Below are 9,750 nucleotides of genomic sequence, written 5' to 3'. Positions count from 1 at the left end.
GAATATAAGCCACTTGTTATGCCAATACATTTATAGTGCAATGATAATTAACCATTCCCCCCAAACATAGCAAAAAAGGAAAAAAAGCCCCTATGGGAATGTCAATGGTTTCAATATACCCACATATGTTTCTAACTTTCTTTATCTAAGCTTCACCCATAATAGGTGTTCAGTAGGTACTTGTTCAAAGATAGAGACATAAATGTAGAAAAAGCAGTGAAACAGATGCTTGTTTCCGATTTTCCATCTTTCCAAGAATCCTGGCAAGAGGTAACCATTCCTGAATTTTACCAATTCTTTCAACGGTTAAAAATGTTTGCTTATAAAACTGAATACTTTGTATAGGTAAAAACTGTTCACAGATTTGGAGATCAATAACATAATTTACCATGAGAAGTAGCAGGCTGTATCCATATCTAAGCATTTCCTTTGAGCTGAGTCATTCTCTCTTTCCTCCCTTATAACTGGAGGGCAATGGTTCAGATGAGCTAGATTTGGCTAAAATGAGAAAGATCAGATTCTATTATCAAATCAATTTTGCCATGATCAAGGGAGAGCTCTAGTCACATGCTTCGCAGGGCACTAGATAGAGGAAATTCAACCAGAATGCTCCCCTGACTTGAGGGACTTAAAATACAACCTTGGCAAGAGTAATATATTTCCAGGCACAACTATTTTAAAGAGCTAGTGAAAAGTTTTCCTCCTGTCTCTTCCTCCTTTCCTTCCCCCAACTAACCTCCCCCAAAATGGTAACTATTTTTATTAGGGTCCTGTATACTCTTTCACAGTTTGTTTATATGACCCATGTAAATATATACAATATTCTTATTTTTCCTCTTCTATGACACAGAAGTAGCCTAATACACACACATACACACCCCTAAACACACACACAGAGTGACTTTACTTTTTACATTTAGTACCTTGAAAATTTCATACCAATACCTGAAGAGTGTCTGCTTTTTTTAAAAAAAATGCTGCATTTTATCTTATTATACAGTTAGTTAATTAGCCAGGACCCTACAGATGGACATCGGTGTTATTTTTAATCTTTTGCTATTACAAAAATTTAGAGACTTCTAAATGAGCACTGGTATCACCAATATGAAATAATCTTTCTCTCTCCATTCCTTTCTCTTTCCTTTACTTCTTCCTACCTCTCATTCATCCTCCCTCTTGCCCTTTCTTTCATTCATTCATTCCACAAACATTCCCCAAATGCCCACCTGTGCTAGGTGCTGCACTAGGTATCCCAGTGAGTGTTAAGGTTCTGTCATGTGTTGGCCCATCACAGGCCAGTGGAAGAAGGAAGAGGGTTCCAGCTGTAAGCAGGGAGCAAATCACCCATGACCCAGCTTGGCTTTACCTAGGAGGTAACTGTAGGTACAGATGGGAGAATACCTTTCCTGAAGGTTATCAGAGTATGGCTGGCTGAAAAATGCAGAGGACTTCTGAACTAACAGGCCTCAGGTGAGCCCCCACTGACATTGTATGCTCTTTGCTTTGTGCTGAGAGATATTAAGAATAGGAAATGTCAGCTATCTGCACCCCATCCCCCAAGACACCCTCTATCATTTTTGGCACTTCCCTGTCCTGTATTGAACACCCCAGGCCACCTCCTGAGGTGAACCACCAGCCTACAGTGCATATTCCATATTGTGGACCATTCCATCCCATTCTAGGAATCTTGCTGCTCCCGATGTCTGAGCAGAGCCTGCTCCTCATTCCTAGAGACCTGTTGTCTGATGAGAAGCTCTGAATTAGCCAGAGAATGTGCCACCTTGCTCAGACGCACCCCCTCGGCTCTGAAGAGGTACACATCTCACTATGAAAGCCAGTAAAGAGTGGCCAAGGACGTTGAGAATTTCTCTCCCTCAAAAGCCTGGTGAGCAAGAGGTGGGCACAGACATCAGCCTTCACGGGCTTGCCAGGACCCAGAAAGTAGAAACAAAGGATAGAGGAGAAAAAGGAAGATCTTTTCCTCACTCATTGCAAGGCTGATGGCTGGGACTCCTATAACAGGAGACAGATTAACAGGAGAAAATAATACAAATTTACTTCATATAAATTTTACATGACATGAGAGGCTTCAGAAATGAAGACCCAAAGACCTAGGGAAAACTATGTATTTTTATGGACAGTCATGCAGAAATACAATTAGAAGACAAAAGGTTATGACTTAATGATAATAAACAGGGAGGAACTTAGCAAGCCTGTTTAGTCTGATTCTTCTTGGCCTCTGCGTGACCTTCCTTCCCTCTAGGTATATAGCAGGACACCTGTTGTATGAGAGTCTTCAGGGAGAAAGGAGGGAGAAGGTCAGAGAGTAACATTCCTAGGTTTTATGAGTTTCTTTAAGGAAGAAAGGGTGAGGGGAAGTCTAGTCTGTATGACCCACTTCAGGAGAGAAGCAGCAGGAAGAAGATCACAGCAACCTTACTGCTTCTGTGATCTTCTCAATTTCCTTCACCTTTAAATATTCAGTGTGCCAAGGTACCATATTTGGGGATATTGCATTTTGATACCTGACAAATGTCACACGTGGGACAGGTGTCTGGGGAGGACCAGTGGGAAGGAGTCAGCAGTCACTCGATATCTAATAAATATTTATTTATTGAATGTACACTATTCTCCAGGCCCTGTTTTTGCTGCGGGGGATACAGTGGTGAACAAGACAACGTCCCAGTCCTTGGAAACCTTGGTTGGATAAATAGTCGATAACTAAGAGATCTGCTCAGTGTCAGCTGGTCAGCAGCTTGCATTTGCTCACCCACTGTCCACAGGTAGTCACTAGAAGGAACCTTAGGCTGGAAGGGGCCTTAGAGATGTGGTGGAAACCTTGGCAGAATGCCACCTCCCGCTGGTGACTTGCTGAAGTCACACGGCAGGTTAACATCAAAGTAACCAGAACTGGCCACTGCCACCAATAAATGAATGATCTGGGTGGGGACAATGGTCATCACAATTGTAGCTACTAGTTAGGGAACTTGAGGTTTGTTTTATTTTGTTGGAAATATATTACTGTGTTTTTCACTGTGCATTTCCTCGAAAGAATTGTCTTCCATGTCAGCCAGAGGCAGATACTCTGCCTGCTAGGGTGACCATGGGAGAGGTTATTGGTAATAGGGCTAGAGTATTAAGATTGTTAAAACAACAACTCAGAGAGAAAAAAGGATTGTTCAAGTCGTTACCAAAATAGGCTTTTTAAAAAGTTTTTTTAAGAGACATGAATCTTGACTGCTAGACATTGCCAAGAAAGTTTTCTAAATTTCTCTGGCATTTATTTAATATATCTTGGGCCAAGTCCAGAGGATGTAATCATTAACTCTTCCACAGTGTAGAGAGGGTGCACCTTCCACCTGTACCTGCCAGGCTCTAAGCAGAGCTGTTGCAGGGCAGAGGCACATCCTGCAAGGAGCCTGCAAAGCCTGACAACTGTTCCAATGGGCTGGGGACTGTAAGTGGCAGAGGGGGACAGAGCTAGAGAGAAGAAATCAGGCAGGTACCAATGATCTGGGAGCCACACCTCAAGGAGGGGTGAGGTGGGAAAGATGTAGATAAATTCAGCTCAACACGGGGGAGCCTGTGACCCTCCAGACCATCCTTTGCTCCAGATATCCTTGGAGAACTCCGGCCAAGGGTTCCAACTTGGTGTGGGAGCAATGGTGAGGGTGTACAGTGGCAGGCAGTGGGGAAGGACAGGTAGAACACAGACCCAGGAGCTCTGACATGCCACAGTAGGGGTACATGGAGAGACAGGACAAAGGTCTGTATTGGTGGAGATGTCAAGATCAAAACCAAGTGACCTGGGCTAGGGATTCCAGAATTGGGTCCCACTGCATCCCCTAAGGCCAGATGGACCAGTGCTGCCTCAATAGTCACAGATCTGGCCCAGCCTTTTTTTACTGGAAAAGTGGGAGAGCAGGCCAACCCCCATCCCCATATCACCCACCCTCCTGCTGCCACAGGACATCAGGGCATCCCCAGAGGCCATCTTGAAAAGAAAAGAGGGAAGGTGGACTGCAAGTTATCCAAAAGAGGCTACTCAAACCAGCTCTATTAGATAATTTAACTTAGATTAAATTGAATATTCACCAGCCTGGGCAATATGGCAAAAACCCACCCCTACAAAAAGTACAAAATATTAGCTGGGCATGGTGGCGCACGCCTATAGTCCCAGCTATTCGGGAGGCTGAGGTGGAAGGATCACCTTAACCCTCAGGATGTCAAGGCTGACGTGAGCTGTGAATGCACCACTGCACTCCCACTCGGGGGGCCAGAGTGACCTCATCTAAAAAGAGAAATTCAGTTTGAATATTCAAACTGAAAGGATACTCTTAAGCTGGAAGAGACAAAGATGTTAATTGACAAGACAGTTTCCCAACCATCCAGGGAGAAGAGAGAAAGCGAAAATAACAAAACAGTATATGTGCGCTTTTGCATATGTCAGTGTAGTGTACGTAGTAGACAGAATTTCCAAGCTGCCACCATTAATTCCTTCCCTGGACACATCTGCTACTCCAGATATCTAGAGGTGGAATACACAGACTCTTTTTTTTTTTTTTTTTTTTTTTTGAGACGGAGTCTCTCTCTGTCGCCCAGGCTGGAGTGCAGTGGTGTGATCTCAGCTCACTGCAAACTCCGCCTCCCGGGTTCACGCCATCCTCCTGCCTCAGCCTCCTGAGTAGCTGGGACTACAGGAGCCTGCCACCTCGCCTGGATAATTTTTTGTATTTTTAGTAGAGATGGGGTGCACACTGTTGATTCTGCATTGGCTTTAGTGGTTTTCTTGAGCAATGCTGTGGAAATGTTGCTGCCCTACTTCCGGGGCTAGGCCATAAGAAGTCTTGCAACTTCTACCTGGGACTTTTGGAATGGTCACTCCTGGGGCACATCTTACTGGAACCCAACCACGTGTCACATGGAGGTCACATGGAGGCCACATGTAGTGCAGCTGTGTGATTGAGCCATCTTGAACAGAACCGGCCCAGGAGCCCAGCTGAATCTCCAGGTGATTGCAGCCCAAGCTGACTTCATATGGGAGCAGAAGAACTGCCCAGCTAAGCCCAGTCAACCCACAGAATCATGAAAGATAACAAAATAATGGGTGCTTTAAGCCACAATGTTTTGGGGTAGTTGTTATGCAGCAATAAAGAAAGAAAATATTAATTGGCAAGTCTAACTTTCCCAGCCATCCAGAGGCATAAAAAATAAGAAATACTTGAAATATGCATGAATACATGTGTGTACTGTAAAAGTATCTTTGTATTGGGAGTGACAGCAAGCTTCTAAATGCAGTATGCATAAATGTATGACTGCACTCTGTGTAATTACTCTGAGCCAGGCACTAGTGTGTACTTTATTCTCATTCAATCTTCACAACAACTCCATTAGGTGAAAACTATTGTTAAGTCCCTAGTACAGATGAGATCACAGCAGCTCAGGGAGATGAGGTAACTCTCCTGAGGTCACATAGCTGACAAAGAGTAGAGGGAGGATTCCAACCTGATTCTGAAACTGGAATCCCCAACCTCTAATCTGCCTGAGGTAGTTCCACAAGGACAAACCATAACCACCAAGCACACCCAGAACACATCCTTGTGGAGAGGACTACGAGTGTTTGGAGGCCATTAGGGTGCCAGGGAGAAGGGGGCTGTACGCCCCCTTATCCTTTTCGATGCCCTCATCTCTCCATGAGTATCTCTTTCAGAATCCCTTAAACTTTCCCCACGACTGACCTGGGGAGGTGTGCTGAGCCAACTCTGGTTAACTGGGCCTATTCTTCCAGCAAATGCTTCAATACCTCCCTAATAATCCACATGCCTTAGGTTTACTTACAGTTCAGCAGCTCCTACCAAGTTTACAGGTACACCAGCATAGAGGCAAGAATGAAGAAACACATAATTACCCCAAGTTGTACTCTTAGCCCTAGACTGACAGAGAGCCAATTTACAGCCTAATACCCTTGGAAGTGGAAAAAGGGAGCCCCCAGGTGAACACAGGATCAGCTTCTTTCACCTGACAATGACAAGGTGTTTGTCTGGGGATTGGGGACTGGGGGTGAGGGTGAAGAACAATGACAAACCCACGTATTATTAGAAGTCAACCATGAGTTCGTGCACTTTGCGATAAGCACATAGCACAGTGGTTCAATGTATAGAGTCTGGAGTCAGATAGCCTGGACTTGAGTCATCACTTTGATTGGACTTTGGCTATCAGTTTCCTCATTTGTAAAATGGGGATGACATTAGCAACAATGCCTGCCTCACACAGTGGTTGGTAGAGTTAAATAGCTAACAGCAATAAATGCTTAATCAATAATGCCTGGCACGTAGTATGTATTAAGTCAGTGTTTGCTGTCATTTTCCAAGACAGCAAATGGTCCTGCACCCTCACATAGCTACTTTAGAAAAAATCACCTTCCGCAGCAAATATAACACTTCTCTGATTAGCCACACCACAAGCTTGTCCAAAGAGTCAGAGTTCTCCCTCAGCACTACATTTTTTGATTCGTGAACCCTACTCACACTAACATACGATCTTACCAACTGCTTTTGGAATTTTAAAAACCATTTTGTCACTTTTGTTTAGAATATCATACAGAACTGATTTCAAGCTTAAAATATTTCATTCAAATTAGTGTAGTATTGAAGAATGTATTATAAATTTTATTTTTAATTGTATTTAATAATATTCATAATACGTAGTCAGATTTTTACTTATTTCCATTTGCCAAGTGAAGCACACAGTTTAGTTTACTTTAGATTAATTATGTTAGAAAAACATGATTTGTTGGCAATAAATTCCAAAGTGTTATCAAATATCAGGTTTGGTTTGTAGACTGAATCTATATTAAAATGCAGATTGAAGTTTAACTAAACGCTGGTGCATCAGAAACAGGCAAACCTTGCTTCAGGATGGGATGCTGGGAATTCTTGCGATGTTCACTTTAAAAGGAAACTCATTAATTTTTATATTTTGTGTGTTTTTCCTTTTAGATGAGATAGAAAAGGTTTATGCTTTAGGCTTTTCTCCTCCTTTTTGATATGTCTGCAAATAATACATTTTGGATAAAGAAACCCTTTAATCTGAATAAATGAAAAATCAGACTGGTTATAATCATCATTCTATTTTCTCTTTTTAACACTGCCTTTGGGAGTTCAGGAGCTATCCTTATATACTACGTACAGGTGGTAAGCAAATAAATGCAACATACAATCAGGTAAAGATCATCTTGAGGCATGTTTGAAGAACTGTCATCAAGTTTATGCTCCTCATTCATTTCGTATATTATAACATCAATGTTCCTTATCCATTTTATCAGATCTATTATGGCGGTAAAGTAAACAAAATAGAACCATGAGCAAAAAGAGCTGAACTCCATATAGCAGTCAAAATTTCAGGACTATTCTCTGGGAGGCCTTAGACCAACCCAGTTCTCCCCCTTTCTCAGTTGTGATTCTCAAGAACACTTGGAAACTGTGCTAAGATTGCAACAACCTTAAATAGGGAGGAACTGGCTGGAATAGTCCAGGGTCTGTTCCAGCCTGCCCCCAACCCTGAAAAACAGTATGTCCTTCAACACTTTATCCCAGTGATTCCAATAGCCCCAAAGTATAAAACTGATGGCAGGCTGCTTTCTGGGGTCCCTCAGCTGTGGTACAGGTGGGGCATGAGCAGATGGGACTAGCAGCCCCAGACAGCTTTCCTGAGCCTGGGGAGACTGGCTCAAATTACATCCTAGGCTTCTGTGGTCTCTTGCTGCCTGCCTGCCTGCAAATAATAAGCCCACTTCAGGTCTTGTGTGTGAGTGTTTTGTCTCACTGGACACAGACAAGTAGGTAACCAGCGCCCAGTGAACCTGCTTCACAAAAACCATCCCAGTGCTTAACTTGCAGGGAGTCAAAATTCAAGTAGCCTGTCAGGATTATGCTTACAAATGTTACGACCAACCAAATCAACCACTAGCTCATTCATCTGATCCATGCCAATGGCTCCATTGAGCCTCTCAGTCATACTTAGAGATATATGGATTTGAAAATATTAAAGTTACGGTTGGGAAATGCCTCTCTCCTCCCCTCCTTTCTGCCATCTGCACCCATGGCAAATGGCTTCCAGGAACCCCTCTCCTACCAGCCATACACAGTCCTCTCCTCCCTGAGCTTTGCCCATGAATTCTCTATCTAGGTGCTTCAGGACCACGAGCAGATGCTTGCAAACAGGTGAGTCAAGGTGGGGCTGGGATGACCTATTGGAGCTAGAGAGGATCAAATGAGAGAGGGAGAACTAATGGTGCCTGGGTCCCTGCTGCACCACATGCACAATGTCAGTGCCTCAGGGCTTTTGTCTCTTTGAGACCTTCTAATAGCCAGTTCTGTGAGGCAGGGGTCATTATACCTATTCACAGATGAGTAACCTGAAAGTCAGAGCAGTTAAGGAATTTACACAAGATCACAACTATCCAAGTTTTGTTTTAAAAATTTTTTGAGGAATGAAAATGTAGTTATTCAAATACTACTTATAAGTATGTCTCTATGTCTGAATGTATTCATAGTTCCTAAGTTCAGACAAGGAGCAACCGGAGAGTGAGGGACATGTGCGAGTGAGTGAGTGAGTGTCTGTGTGTGTGAGTGTGTATATGATATTTGGGATTAGGTTAGCATTGGTCTCAGATGGAGAAATATCAAATTTATCAAGTGGTTATCTTTGGGTTATAGAATAAACAGTATTTAGGGATTTTGTCCTGCTCTGTGCATCTCTCTATTTTCTCTCTAATGCTCATATATTATTTTGAACAATCAGAAATGTGTTTGTTTCCCTAAAACCCAGGCAACATATATTGAGCTGGTTACTATCCACTCCCTATAGGTAGAGTGAGAGACTGATTGCATACTGATCTGTCAGGCTAAGGCCTGCAGGTGAGAGGGGATAAGTCATGCTGGGGAGAAGGAATGATTAGTAAAGCTTCCAGAAACACTTTTCTCAGGTTTCCTAGCTCTCGGACCCACCCCAGTAGTTTCTGATGCCTGTCTCCCTTCAGCGCAGCCTGGCCACTCTGGATTTCCATGGGGCCCCATCCCCTGTATCTGCTTCCTTCTTCTGGGAGACCAAAGAGCTTGTGAATTTAATGAGTAGTCCAAGCACCCAGAGTTCTGTACCCTAGAAGTTCTGAGTCTCCTAGTCCAACGTGTATGGACTGGTGGACAACTGGGAACATAAGGTTGGAGCAGACATTTCTCTGTCCCAGGCCATCTGTGACCTATACTCCTTCACCAATGTCTCTGTCTGTGAAATGGTGAACCGGGAACCTCTCTGAGGCTCCCTGTGGCTGATGGCAGGTGTCAGCCCAGCATATGCTTATTGCCCATGGTGGTAAGTGACTGCTAACTGCTTTAAACAGCAGCTGATTTACAGATATGGTTTTTAGTACACTTAACAAGGTGCTGTCCTCCACCTCTAGGAAAGGCTCCTCTGGCTTGTTAGTCATTTCAATGCATAGAGGTGTTTGCTATCCAAATATGTGGCTTCCAGTCTTTGCAGAGCAAATCTGCACCCTCTTGTTAGGAAACTTCTGAGGACCCTGAGCATCTAATCTCCAATTCTTGGAGGGCAGCCCTTCTACTAAACCACCCGGTTAGAGCTCAGGCAAGACCTAAGAAACAGAAGTCTATGTTCCTTCAGGAGCCTTACTGTGGAGCTTAGTGTTTAATGTTGGGCCTCAGGAGAGAAGGGGGTTGAGAGTCTTCTGAA

General features: G+C 43.5%; 1 protein-coding gene across 1 annotated transcript in view; it reads right to left on the bottom strand.

Annotated features, from left to right (window-relative positions):
• The window catches only part of GPR39 (G protein-coupled receptor 39), a 238,281-nt gene that overhangs the window by 136,196 nt on the left and 92,335 nt on the right, over positions 1-9,750 (bottom strand). The window lies entirely within an intron of this gene.

This window comes from Pongo abelii, chromosome 11 (genome assembly GCF_028885655.2).
Source record: "Pongo abelii isolate AG06213 chromosome 11, NHGRI_mPonAbe1-v2.0_pri, whole genome shotgun sequence".
Classification (NCBI taxonomy): Eukaryota; Metazoa; Chordata; class Mammalia; order Primates; family Hominidae; genus Pongo; species Pongo abelii.
Note: the sequence above shows the minus strand (reverse complement) of the source record. Positions and strands in the feature narration are given on the sequence as shown.